This window comes from Triplophysa dalaica, chromosome 4, assembly GCF_015846415.1.
Source record: "Triplophysa dalaica isolate WHDGS20190420 chromosome 4, ASM1584641v1, whole genome shotgun sequence".
Taxonomy (NCBI): domain Eukaryota; kingdom Metazoa; phylum Chordata; class Actinopteri; order Cypriniformes; family Nemacheilidae; genus Triplophysa; species Triplophysa dalaica.
The window spans coordinates 12648047-12663291 of NC_079545.1; the positions used below are offsets into that span (position 1 = coordinate 12648047).

Below are 15245 nucleotides of genomic sequence, written 5' to 3' on the forward strand. Positions count from 1 at the left end.
TACTGAAACTTTACTTAGTTAATTTATTTTCTTAAGGGTATTACTTAAAAGTGATAATACAATGTATAAGCCTAGCTAAATACTGTAGTGTAAATCCATAGGATACATGTTTTTTTAAATGCATAATTTTTTTCAGCACTTTGTTAACTGTATACACTGTTTACACTACAGCGTTATTTTACAGAAGCTGACTGTTTTTTAAATAATACAGGATATTGCTGTAAAGTGCAATGCACTCTGGGGTCACGTGACGGATTAACTCATATGTACAGAATATTGCTGTAAATTTCAAATCTACAATGGCGGGAGGATCTTCAACAGTCGAGATTGGGTTAGTGCGCAAAATGAGTGATTCACACCTGTGGTAAGTGACTTTTTACGTTTTTTTTTCATATTTGGTAACTATCATACTGGTAACGTTATATAGAGCTATCTACATTCGCGTTTTATATTGGTAACCCCGGATTCAACCTCCATCCGCGGGGACCGAAGGAGTCTTGCGCGGGGTTTCAGCAGCCCCGTCGCGGTAAGATTTCAAACATTCTCCGTCGCTGTTAGCCTACTATTCTATTCATAATTACAAGAACGTCTACATTTAATTTCACACAATAATGTGCATAATGATGATGTGAATATTTGTTGAACTCAACTGTGTAGCTCCAACCCATAAGACTCAGATTGCATTTATTTAGATCCCTGCATTGAGTGCTGAAATGTGACCTGTCTTATTTATCCTTGAGAACCCGCTAAAGTGGTTTGGAAGATCAAAGGCAGGTAAAAACGGCTTTATCTCGGGCCGACACACTCTAAAGGGGCAGTAAAAAGAACACAGTGTAAAGACATTGATGTTCATGCAGATTAATGGCTGAGTTTCACAAAGAAATGTCTGGCTCATATTTCACCTCAAAGTTGAAAGTAAACGCAACCATGAGGTATTTTTACTTTCATAAGTTATCATTTAATTAACGCATATTCTTTCATGTTGCAGATTTAAATAGGCTTTGTGATTATTTGCATAGAAATAGTGTGAAATATCATAAATATAGGCTTTATTTTATGAAAATATATACTTTACAATTAAATATTTAGACCATATCTGTGATTCACCCTAATACCATGTCTTCTTACGTTTTTCATCTCATATATAATAAATACTTGAGGTTAATATTTGTTGAGCAAATAAACTCAGACCCGAAACGACACAATCAACGCATATTTCAGTTATGTCCACAATTACATTTAAAGTGTGTTTTTAACAAGATTTTGTTTCTAATTGGCTTTAATGCAGATTTCTGGGTACCTTAGAGTCCTTAATTCTCATTTAATGAGCTTAACTTAAGCAGTGTTTAAACTTGTTAACCTTTGCTGGGTAGCAGTGGCTGTCTCACGCATGCTTGCACACACGCTTGACTACAAACCAGCGCCAATCCACGCAGATACACTTACAGATACAAAATCTCTAACATTGTAAGCCTTCTAATCATATCTGGTTAGTGATTTCACAAAGTGCCTGAAAGAGCAGAGAAACTGAGCTGTTTGAAAACAGGTTCCCAGGTGTGAATTCCTTCTGCTTAATGTCTACACATCTCAGTCGAGTCCCTGGGCTGAGTATTACTGTAAACAGAGTTAAAAAGATGGAAACAGCCAACAACACACATTGCGAATGTCACCAGTTTTCTGTTATAGAATCTAAAAGCCCTGAAGGCAAACAACAAGACATATTTAATTTCATTGCTCCTTTATCACGAGTGCTCCAGCCAGCCTCCCCCATGCTTGGTTTCACAGCACTGAGCATTAATAAGTTATTAAAGGATAACTCTCATTAACATCTCACCTTTGACCTTAAAATAACACACTGATTTTGCACACTGATCTCCTTTCACTGAAAATAGACCTGCCCTTTTCTAAATTACAAGGAACATAATGTGTCCGTCATATCTCTATTAAACACCACTTTGAAAAATAGAACTGTGAAGTCTCTCTGGACGTCTGTGGATGGGATGTTCTTATGCTCATTTCCTCTCATTTCTCATCTCGTCTCTCACACCTCTTTCTCTTGAGAGCGATGGTTACTGTTTCATTATCCCACATTAGGGATATTTTTTCTAGGGAAAGTTCACTTCAAAATGCTAATACTGTCATCATTTACTAACCCTCGTATAATTTCAACCCTTCTTTCTTCTTCAGAATACAAAAGAAGACGTTTTGAAGCATATTGGTGACAGAAATCCGTTGGTCCCCTCTGATTTGCATTGGTTTTGTGTCCATACAGTAGGGGATGGGGACCAAAGATTTTTGGTTACAATCATTATTCAAAATATCTTCTTTTGTGTTTGCAGAAGAAAGAAAGTCATACAGGTTTATGATCGGTTAAATGACAAGAGGGTGAATAAAGTATGACAGATTTTCATGTCGGGGTGAACTATCCCTTTAAAATGACTACATGATATAGATTGAAGTTTTAATAACAACAAAACGCTACCCATGTTTTATGGAAAAGCTCTGTCAACTATAAAAAGATGTGATATTCCATGTCAAACTCCGTTGGGAAACCAAAGGGCCACTAAGAATAGACTTCTACTGCCCCCTGGTGTTTGAAATATTTACATGACTATAGCATAGCACTATTACATGACGTTTGGCTTACATTGTATTTTATGTATGTTTTGATCATAAATGTCAATATTGATTTTGGTAAATAAGTATCTTTTTGGTGTAATGCAACGTTTGTCTTGGATTATAGGTACTATTATGACCCTACATACAGTACATACAAGTTTGGTTTGTGTAGACAATTACATGATAACGTTGTCTCCAAAGAATATGTCAAAAGCGGAGGCAGCAGGGTGTAATTTAGTTTTTGACACAGTGAGTGTCACATCTGAAGGTTATTCCCTCTGCTCTCATTAATGGAGGATAAGTGCTCTTTTGAAGTCTATGATTCATATCCATGTGGGAGCAACAAGTCCCACTAAGACAAATCTGTTGCCTGCATTTCCCCAAAATCTGGGTTTGTTGTTAAATGAAGGGTCTCGGGAGAAGCTCTCAAACATTTAGAGCTCGCGGTGGACTGTTTCTGGAACCTTAAAGACACTCATTAGAAAGTGGATTATGAGTTTTTATTCTGGTTTTACTCTATTTGTATCATCTGCATCATATTGTCTAAAGACCCTATTAAATAATAGTGGGAGTTTTGTGGCTTTTGGTGCTTGTCTGTTAGCTTTGGGACCTATTTGCCGGTATCTTAACCCTTTAGTGTTTATTATTTACAGTTACAATTCTTTTTCCAGGATAATTCACAAGGATTTGAGGTTTATGTGGCATGTGTTGCTTTGGACATGGATGATAATTGTTGGTTTGCGGCAGGGAAAGGAAACAAGAAATCTTAATACGTTGAAAATTTATATCTTAATACTTCTTTCATTAGTTGTTTATTTCTAATGAATTTAACGGTATAGTTCCCCTAAAAATTCTGTCCTCATCTACGAACCCTCATGTCATTTCATACCTGTATAAGTTACTTTGTTCTGATGAACACAATTTGCATGAATGTTATTTTTTTCACTTCTGGGACATCATTGACTGCCATAGTAAGATAGATGAAAAAGCAGTCATAGGGGCCACAGAACTGTTTGTTCTCCTACATTCTTCAAAATTTCTCATTTTGTGTTCAACAGAACAAAGAAAATATAATAGTGATTTTCTACTATTTACATTTATGCATTTGACATACGCTTTTATCCAAAGTGACTTACATTGCATTATCCTATACATTTGTTTCCAAGTATGTGCAATCCCCTGGATCGAATGCAATGCTCTTACCACTGAGCTACAGGAAAGCTACTCTGGTAGAACTGAAAATTGCTATCATTCTTTGAAATTCTTTTTGTTCAACAGATATTCATAGAGGTTTGAAACAACCTGAGGTTGAGTAAATGATGACACAATAAAAAAAAATGGTGACCTGTCCCTTTAATTTAATTAAATTAGTTTCCAACTAGTGTACGTCATTCAATCTCTTCTTAAGTGAGGCTACACATATTTTTGTCCCCTTCCTCCAAATCCACCTGCAGTATAAATGTTTGTTTGACTTCGCATGTGTTGAGTGCAGACTAATACATCAAATTAAAGCAAGAGCTATTCAAATGTTTTTCTGGTCTATGACGCAAAATAAAGACTGTTATTTAAAAAATACAAAAGCCCTTCGATGTGTCTCAACCCTACATAGTGTTTCAATAGAAAATTCTTAAACGATTTTATGGGATATTTAAGCTATCATTAGGCCTTACATTAACTGAAATGTTTTGGAATATAAAAATACATGTGCAACATTCTCAGCATATCATAATTTAACGTACACAGTCTTATATTAACGTACAGGGTTTCCTAACTACACCTCTTACAAGAAAATGTAGCATAACAAATTTGTTTTCACAAATAGTGCTTCAGTCACTCAAATCAAGCTATTTAGGGTGCACACCACAATTAAAAAACTCATCCGGCAACGTTTTAAGACAGCTTGTGATTTCACAATTACCTCACAATCTCATTTGAGTTGCTAATATGTCCCCCACATATTACGTTATCTCTAGAGGAAAGAAATTATTTTGCACACACGGCAGTTATGATTTCATATTTACTGTGTTTAATTTGAATGCCAAACGAAATGTGGCGAGTCAGTCGGACCATGTGTAGATTTAATTACGCTTCTATCTCAGGGAACGGTTTACACTCTACCTTAGCACATGAATATTAATAAAAATGGCAGAGGAGTAATCTCAGATAAATATTATTTAGTTTCTGCCCGTTTTTTTTTATTTCTATCAGATTATGATGTTTTATATAAAAGGACAAGAGTTGAGGTTTGATGAACGAGACCCTCAAGATTGTGCGTGATGTCATTGGTCCCAGTGTAGAATCTTATTAATCTTAACCTAAGTTTCACGTTGACAGTAATTTGCTTTGACAAAGTGACTTGAAAGTAAACCCAGGAACTATTTGTATCTATTCATTATATATACTAAATGTATACTTTATGCATAACAAACTGCCGGACATCTAAAGGAAAAGACCTCCTGTGTGTGTTTTTATATAATACATTTATTATAATTCAGTCATTTTAAGCCTGTATGAGGTGGAACACATAAGATGATATTTTGAGAAACATATCAGGAAAAGTCAATGGGGGCAAATGTTGTTTGGTTATCGTTCGTCACATCTTCAAAATATCCTCCTTTGTGTTTTGCAGAAGAAAGAATGTTGGAATGACATGAGGGTGAATAAATAATGAATGAAAATTTAGTTTTTGGATGAACTGTCCCTAGAAAAGAGACCTTGTTAATTTGAACATTAATACAAGCATCTGAAAAGTGAAAAGAGAAAAATATGAACAATTTAAACTGTAGCCTCTATTAAAAAAATATTATTAGCTAAATGAAGCTATACTAGATATGCTCATTTATCTTACACAACTCCAAAAGACATCGAATTACTCATTATCATCTTATGTAGTATCAGAACCTACCTTTCTATCTTTTTGATTTCATTCCAAGAGAGCAATTAAAGTCAAATGAAATGCTCAGTTTTTTTCCAGGCTATTTTTCCTCAGTCCATCCAGACCGATGAGCTCCGCTGAAACATTTCATCTCCGCTAACATGCAGCTATACCCACATTAGCTGGCATCTGAGCTTTGAGGTCATTTGATTTGTGGTCCTTTCTGGTGGAGCTAATGTGTTCTGGATGGCCTTATAAAAGGACCATCGCTTGTAGCTCTGTTACCGTGGCTACCCGCAGCCTCCGATATGTCACTCTTGCCGCCTCAGCTTTGCAGAACAGCCTGACAAAACAACCTTTGGAAATGTCAACATTTAAGCTGTATGGATGTAGACGAGCAAGGCCGGAGTGGTCAAACACCATTCGTTTTAATCCGGTTCGGTTTAAATGAAGAATTTCTTTTTTAGACCATCATCTGTGCTTTGTGAGCATCTCTGTTTTGCAGGAGACCGAGCTGTTGAGTTAAACTGGCTTCAGAATGAATGAAAATACTTTTTCCAATGGGAGAAACCACCTTAAAAGAAAAGTTTCTCCAGTGTCTGCGTAGACAAGAATCTTTTCTGCCATAGCAATGCTTCGAACAAAGGGTGGTAAACTATCTTGACTTTTCTCTTTTCTCACTATCTTTGGCGCTGCATTGCAAATAAGAAACATTATTTTGTGCTTTTCAACAGTACGCTGTTTTGGCAGCTTCAGAAACTAAAGAATTTAAATGAAATATACCAAAATATCGTTACTCTTGTCTCTAAGAGCAAGCATAGGAAACAATGTATGTTTGAGCTTGTTTATAAATAACAGGATTTCTCTATCATCCTCCTCTTTGATCGCATTGCGTTCCACAGATTTCTACACAACTTCCTCCTTTGACTGCTTTAGAGAGATTATCTCAATGATTTTGTTTCTCTTTCCACAGGGGATGCTGGTTTTCTCTGAGGACTCGCTACGAAAGTAATAATTCTAGAGTGTCAAATGTGAAAAACAACACATAGAGTAGAAATGTTTGTGCATCCGGAGATAAAATATCTCTTTTATTATGCTTCTATCTTTTTCCCGCAGCATCTACAGTATATAGAGAAGTAACAGAGCACCATCAATGCCAAGAGGAAGTCGATTGTTCAACCTAATTGCTTCCTTACTTAGCACGCTTTAAAAAACAAGGAATGAGAGACTCGCTTTTCTGTTTTAGACGCTTCAAATTGCAAAGATGTTCACGTTTTAAAGTTAAACATCCTAACACACAGATGTCAATGTATGATGCTGCGGTTCAAGCATCCCTCGGTTAACCCAGCGTTAACCACAGGAGTCCATCCTGTGTATTTCTGTGATCCGCACTAACAGCACTGCATAAATAACAACTTCTCTAATTGCCCATATCGAGAATAATCTTTCCCCCTTGTAGCGTGAGCACCAGATGGTTGTTTGAAGATCCGACTACCAGAGAGACGGGAGTTGAGACCTTTGGACCTCAGGAGTACACTGAAGCATATGGGGCTTATGAGTATTAAAAATATATGTTGTTGTGATGGAGGCAGCCTAGCGGTTAAAGATCGGTGCTGGTAGCACAGAAGGTCACGGGTTTGATCCTGGGTAGAGGTGACCCATGAACAACCGGAGAGTCGCTGTGACGCGCTGTCAGTGTTTTGCCTTGCAAAGCACTTAACCTCAGGTCTCTTCAGCGGGAGTTTACAGTAACACCAATTAGTGTTGACTGAGTTATGTGTCAAAAGAGATTTGACAAGCATCTGCTAGATGTAAACAAAATGTAAACAAATGTTTTGCCCTACGCTTTATTCAAATATTTTTAAGATGTATTAAACGTTGTGAATCCATGTTTTAGAGTTGTACTTTGAGTGTAAACTAAAGCACATCTTTGGGAAGAACTTAAAAAAGATGTTTTTATCATTTACTCACCCTCTTGTCATTGCAAACCTGTGTGATTTCTTCTGCAGAACAAATCCGGAAGTAGTTCTAGCCTTTTTCGCCAAGGCCTTTTCTGAATCATTTTGATGTTCATTGTCAAACTTCAGACGAGCCGGGCAGGCCTTCTTTTGCAGGAGGACCTTGCGGGTATGGCATGTTACCAATGGATGCTTGCTAACTGTTGTCCCAACTGTCTTGAAATCATTAACAAGCTTCTTCCATGTAGTTCTGGGCTGATCTTTAACCTTTCTCATGATCATCTTTGTTCCATTGGGGAAATCTTGCAGGGAGCTCCAGACCAAGGGCAATTGTTAGTTATTATGTATTTCTTTTATTTCCAAATAATTGCACCAAGCTTTCTGTAGCTTTTTTAAGGTTTCTGCAGGTCTCCGATCTTGTTGCCTGACATCCTTAAAAATTTGGTCTGGACCATGGTGGTGGAGGGGTTGAAATAGAAGATACAGATTCTGTTGGCAGGCATCTTTTGTATACATAACAAGCTGACTTATGAGTACTTCCTTAAAGTGACATGACTAATCTGCGGTCCATATAGGCACATAACCAATCTGTGGAGCCAGAATTCTTGCTAGTTGGTAGGGGATCAAATACGTATTTCACTGACTGAAATGTAAATCAATTTATAACCTTTATATTTAACGAAATTCCCAGATTTTTGTAAATATTCTGTCTCATCAGTTAAAATGAACCTAATAATTCAAATAATAATAGAATTATGTCCCTCAATGGAATAATTTTTCAGTCCAGCTTAAAAATTGCTGTTATGATCGCTGAGATGAAATGCCAAAACAAAACAGGAAAATGGTTATTGTTTAACTAAAGCTGACATGAGCTATTTCCCTGCAAAATAAAATCCATTAAAGACATAACAATATGCATCTGTCCTTAATACGCTCCCGGTATGGAATGAATTATACATTTACCTCGTGGCACCGTAAATCAAACATGAAATAGTACATTTTCCTGCAAGTTAAACAAGGCCTCATTGAAATTCAAGCCTTGGGAATGTAATGCCTCGCAAACTAAATCAAACACCGCACATTCAGACTGTTGTGCCACTGTCAGAAGAATTTAAATGACCTGTCTCGTGTTGAAAATGTCTACAATTTTTTATTTTAAACACAACATTGTTTATGCAAGTAATGCAATTCCCCAAATGTGAGTAGGCAGATTGCAACAAGAGCTGATTGCCATGAAACACGTGTCTGAGCTCATTTGTTAGATACTTGAGATTTAAAAAATTCAAGCACGTGCACACTAAAATCTAAACAAACAAATACAGTATATAACTTAAAGAAGCAGCCCTGTTATGTTTTATATTTAAATGCAAATTTGGCAGACGTATTTACGCTACCTAGACTTATTTCTTTTTTTTCTTATGTTTTCAACTCTTCCCTAGTAAGAAAACATTTCATTTAAAATGCAATTTAATTCATATATTTTAAATGTATTAACAGATTTACTGACATGACTTACTGGTATAAAATTATAATTAAACTTTATTTGGAATACTATTTATACACAATGCACATTTCTTAAAATTAAGCCCGTGTTTAAATAAACATGTCACTTTTGATAAAGATTTTATGATTTTTTGATCAAATCAATCTTTCGATGCAAGATATTTAAAGTGTACCTGAAGCACACTTGCCATAGTTCCACTTTAGCACAAAAACAATTAAATGTATCTTGTAACGTCATCACTATTTCTGCAAAATTAAAGTATATTAAGTATAAAATTAGTTGTTCCAATTTAGCAGACTTTAAGTATACCAATCTAGTATACTGTACCACAAACACAATCGCAGTATATCTTCATTAAGTATACAAGATGTAAATGGATTTGCAGTATACTTAACATGAATCTAATGTATTTCAAATACATTTTAGTATATTTATTTATCACTAGTGTTGACCAAATGGGCCATCTACATTTGTTTACATAATTGAATGAATTTGTGCATACATTTACAGGATCTTAAATTATATAAATATATACACATTTACATCCTTATTGTTTTGTGTTCATGCCCATCACAATGATGTTTTATTCTAATCGATTTTGTCTTACAAACACTGCATTTCAACTGTACGTTCATCTTTTAATACTGCAGCTGAACAGCAGAGGGCAGCAAATGTTTACATTCCATCCCAGCACTTCCCAGCATGCTTTGGAATGGCACCCCAAAGGTAAACTATCACTTTTTTGGTTTTAATTACCAAACTAATATCAGCATGATTCATTCCAAAAATAATGAAGCTGAATTTCAGAATTTTCCCCCTTTAAGGAAATCTCATCAAAGCAGAGAGCCCCACCCTCGTACCAAGCTGTGAAATGTGCTTGAAGACGAATGAGTGAGTGTGACTCTTGGTAGGATTAATCTCTTCCTAAAGATGAATCATCTCCTCCGCCTCACTGCTATGACAGCATCACGCGCAATCACGCTGCATGGAGGCAAACTGCTTCTCTCAGTCTTTCTGGTTATAAAGAAGATGCTTCATTACATCCTATGGTTCCCAGGAAACCAACCTGGAATTTGTTTGCCTGCTTGGGCGTTTTGATTATCATTGTGATATATTCACTCTGACCTCATGCTTGAACACATGAGTTTCACATGTAAACACATGGGGAAGAATGTTTAATTCAAGTATTTTTGTTTATTCCTGTTTGTTTGTGTTTAAATAAAATGTTGTGTTTGGAATTTTCAGTCATGTTAGTGAATCTCATGGTTCAGGTATAGTAAAATGAGAACATGCTCAGCACGGTTATAACAATCATATTTCATTTAAAGGGATTGTTCAACCAAATGTGAACATTCTGTCATCATTTACTAACCCTTGTGTCATTTAAAATCACCTATAAGATTCTTTATTCTGCAAAACACAAAAGAAGATATTTGGAAGAATGTTTGGAACCGGATGACAGCGGTACCCATTCACTTCTATTTTATGGACACAAAACCAATACGAGTCATTGGGTAAGGCCGTTGTTCGGTTACCAGCATTCTTTAAAACATCTTTTGTGTTTTGCTGAGGCAAGAAAGTCATCTGAATTGTATTTGCCTGCTCTCCAGGTCTGAAAACACTGTTTTGTATCATCCTGAAAACCTGATCCATAGGATGAAAATGCTTTTCGCCTACTTTCTTACCTCAGCATCAGGACTCGACAAGACCCCACCGAGTGAGTGACTGGATGAGTTAGCTCAGCTCGTATCAAGAGAAAACATAGTTTGCTGTCAGCATTCTTGCGGGGATGTGTGTGCGCGTATGTGTGTGTCAGCATGTCAAAGCTTTTCAAGCTGGTGTGCATCTTTGCATCAGGCATTTTCCACGTGTCAGTGTTGCCCTTGCCATATGTTATTTTTATATGTGCGTGCGTGTGCACAGCTCGTGTCCATTTATTTGGTGTGCGTTCCATGAACAGACGCGCTGCATTGCAGTTTACTTTTAAAAAGCGACAGTTTATACCGGCAGCATGATTGAACTCTGTGTAATTGCATGTTTGTGAAAGCGTGCGTGTGTGTTTTTCAAGTGCATATGGAACAGTTGAAGGTAAGTGTTAATGAACAATACACTGAAGTGCTGTTAATCTCCATAAATGGGTTAATGCTACATTAATGCTGTGCTTGTCGTTTATTGATCTTCAGGATATTAATGGTGGAACCATGTTAATTAAGAATTCCCACAAGCCTCCCCCTCGGTACTCCAGAATGTTTCTTACCGACAGGCTTTGATTGGATGCGGTCCAGGAAATGGACGTGGATTTAGAAAGGATAATTTAGAGGCTAGATCTCTGAATATGTTTATACAGTCGAACCCCATTAGTATTCAGTAGCCTCAATGTTATCTGTGATGGCAAAAGCTGACAGTATGTGATATCGGTTGAAACACTGGTGTGTGCAAAAACTTGTTTAAGATTAAAAATAGAAATGTTATTCATGTCTGAACTACAAAGATTTGTGCTTTCTGTCAGCATTTCCACATGAGTCTGATATCAAAGCTTTCATTACCTGATTCAAAGTCAACAGAGATTCATTCAAGAGATTCATCCGAGTCATCAGAGATTCATCTGTGTCATCAGAGATTCATCCGTGTCATCAGAGATTCATCCGTGTCATCAGAGAATCATCCGAGTCATCAGAGATTCATCCGTGTCATCAGAGATTCATCCGTGTCATCAGAGATTCATCCGTGTCATCAGAGAATCATCCGAGTCATCAGAGATTCATCCGTGTCATCAGAGATTCATCCGTGTCATCAGAGATTCATCCGAGTCATCATAGATTCATCCGAGTTGTCAGAAATCCATCCTTGTAGTCAGATATTCATCTGGAATTTATAAGAGATACAGAGAATGTGATCAGTGATTCATCCGAGATTCATCAGTGAATCGCTGACGACTCAAACAAATCACAGTGATTCATTAGAAATCTGTTCGACATGGTAAGACACTATAAGCTTTTCATAATGTTGATATGAATTGACTGGAATTCACGTTACAATTTTCTTGTTAATCATAAATAGACGAATCAATGATGACTCAAAGCAGCACTGTGATTTGCATGAGTTGTCAGCGATTCGTCCAAGATTCTTCCAAAATTCATCTGAGGCATCAAGGATTCATCTCAGTCATGATAGATTCACAAGTAATTCATCAGGGATTCATGAAGACTTTATCAGAAATGAATTGAAGTCATCAGTGATTCACCAAGAGATTTGTCCGAAATTCTACAGATTCATCAGAAATCTTTGAGACATGGTAAGACACTACAAGCTTTTCACAAAATTGAAAATGATTAGATTTGGGAATTCATGTGACAATTTCTTCTTAGTCATGAATATAGAAATCACAATGCTGCTTTGAGAAAAGGAAGCATTGATTTACTGTAATGTCTGCTCGATTTCTCAGAGTGACACTTAGGACCCCGGGCCAGCAGTCACATCACAGATTGCTGCCTAGCGGTGTGTAAATCCATATAGCACAGAGAGGAGAGGGCAGGTGCTGACACAAGTCATCCTGAAACATTCAGCCTCGGGTAGCAAAAATCCCCTTGTTGATACTTGAGGTTTAACATGACCCAACAGAAGACCAACTCGACATCATTCTGCCATCATGTGTGACAGACTATGGATCTATAAAAACACGTTTCAGGACAAGCTTTACTAAATAATCGATTGTCTTTTTAGGATTCCATTTAGTATTTGAAATCTTCTATTCTTGAAGTATGATTATTATTTTTGAACTGTATGGCAATTCAGTTGAGACGCGGTTATATTTACAATCTTGGTGACTGTGGTGAAGATACGACAGACCCGCCTCTGAAAGGGACTGTAATGATATGCTGATGCATTCTGGGTAATAGTAACCGAGACCTGTTATAGGAAGAAGGTGGTGCACCCTTGAGATTGAAAATCAAATTCCTGTCTGAACTCTTAAACAAATTGATTCCTTAACCTGGCTCAGTTGTGAGATGTTGTATTGAATAACAAAATATCAGTATCACAGTCCGACGTTTGGATTGGCTAGGCGCCGATGTTTTGCTTTTGAAGTTACAGTGTTTCAGCAACAAAAGCCTACTTGTTTATGGGTTGAATATACAGTATATTCCACATATCACAATAAAATCAATCAAGAGAAACACTTTGACATGAACATATATTCATATAGCTGGTCTGATTAATTTTTGATTGCTTTATATTTTTATATTTTCCTGGATTTAATGTTATCATTTATCGTTGTTTTTAATGGGTTTAGTTGTTTTATTTAAAGAAGGATAAATAATAGGAGGAAAATCTGGCAACCACAGACTTGTGACTGAGCACTTTTGTCTACCCTAGCAACCACACAGCAACGCACTACAAACTATTTAGAAAGCCTTAGCATTGTGGGGATGCGCATTGCATGGCACAACCTAACGTTTTTTTTCCAGAAATGTAAAAGTGTTCATCTAAAAATGAAAATTCTTTCATCAGTTATTTCAACACAGTCTCAAGGGTATTTCTGACATTGTCACATACTGTTATCTATCTATTACATTTACATTTAGTCATTTAGTCAGACGCTTTTATCCAAAGCGATTTACAGATGAGGGAAACAATGGAAGCAATTGGAACAACATAAGGACAACATGAAGCATAAGTGCAATAAAAAAACTGGTCTCATGTAGCCTACCACAGTATACAGACCTAAGCTTTTATTTTTGAAAGAGTAGAAAAGAGATAGAAGTCAGAACTGATCAGTCAGGTGTTGACGGCAAAAATGTGTTTTCAGACAATTCTTAAAGATGGCTACAGAATCTGCTGATCTTGTAGCAGCGGGCAAATCATTCCATAAATGTGGAACCGATTCATTGGGATAGCCAACAAGACGTTGTTCGTTTGCAGAGTGTAGGGATCTGGCTGGTGTGTAAGTCTGCAGTAGTGAGTGAAGATAAGGGGGTGCCCAATCAGTGGTGTTCTTTTAGGCCAGGAGCAGAGTCTTGAATTTGATTCGAGTGACTATAGGGAGCCAGTGTAGCTTAATGAAGAGACGAGTGACGTGTGCTCTCTTCGGTTCATTGAAAAATGAACCGAAGAGATTAATTTGTGTTGATGGACACGAATGTCCCCCTTTTTTCGTATCAGTCAGCACAACCTTTTTTCGTGTCATCCCAGTATGACTTTCAGTCTAACACATTTTAATATGTAGAGTCTATGTATAAATATATATCCCCGCACTCAAATGGGAATTCATACCTATTTTACAAGGTGGCTCTTTCGTGTTTGTGATTTGATGTAGGCAAAAACATAAATTCAGAGTACTTGTGTATGTCATACAGTTATGTACAAATCAGCAACCATGTTGCTTTACAAATTTCGGAAAGGTCTCCTCCCGGCCTCCTTTTATGTTGCATTTTACGTCTAACAACAGCACACATTTGTTGTTTCTTAGACATTTTTGTCGCTGGCTAGTGGCTACATCTGCTCTTGCCTGAAAATGGCTGACAGCGTGTCTCTGGCTGAAGGTGTACCTATGCGCTCATAAGGTGGAGTCTGTGAGCGGTCATGGGCAGGCCTAAACAATGTGACATCAGATTGATAGGGGATCCCCAACAGCCAGTTTTGTGTCACTGTTGTGGTTTAATTAGATTACAAAAAGAAGATAGATGGATTTGTACAATTACAGGGTGATTCTGCACACACACCAGCGACTCAATTTCTGGTAGTTAAACATTTCAAAACTGCATTTTCTGGGATTGCAGCCCTTTAAGGCTGGCTTGTGTGAATGTAGTCTTATTACCGGTGAATCTCTATTTTTTTAAGTAACCCAAACAACATTCAACTCGATTGACTTCCATTGTAAGGATTATGGACACAAAACCACTAAAACTATTTCTCAAAATATTTGTTGTGTACCACAGAAAAAAAAAATTGAATGACAGAATGATGACAGAATGACAGAATATTATTTTTGGGTGAACTGTCTTTTTAGTTTATTCAACAGACATCTTCAATGTTTTCATAAAAAGTCAAGGATGAAAGAAACTTCCAGATCCAAGAAATCATGTATAATATGAACACAGGACACAAATTGTGTCCAACTTCTGACATTCTTACCCAAACGGCAAAGCGGAAACTTGGAGAAAGTTGTAGAATAATGTAGATGTTGAGTCTTGTTTCCTGTCAGCGTTGCAGTAGAGAACAGTACTTTCAGAGTGCTGAGGGTTCTCTTTTACCTCTCCCTGAACACCTGGCCCAGTTTCATCCACGGATT

At 36.9% G+C, this 15245-nt stretch overlaps 1 long non-coding RNA gene across 3 annotated transcripts; it reads left to right on the top strand.

The window, feature by feature from the left end:
• The first annotated feature begins 226 nt into the window (after window positions 1-226).
• LOC130419652 (uncharacterized) lies at window positions 227-13031 on the top strand. Of its 3 annotated transcripts, XR_008906530.1 has the most exons (7): window positions 7500-7621; window positions 9607-9682; window positions 9781-10470; window positions 10567-11044; window positions 11140-11935; window positions 12017-12251; window positions 12402-13031. It is a non-coding gene; the product is annotated as an uncharacterized LOC130419652 (long non-coding RNA). The 3 variants fall into 3 exon arrangements; XR_008906528.1 differs by lacking the exon at window positions 7500-7621 and adding an exon at window positions 227-364 and having other exon boundaries at window positions 11140-12251; XR_008906529.1 differs by having other exon boundaries at window positions 11140-12251.
• Window positions 13032-15245: the final 2214 nt, after the last annotated feature.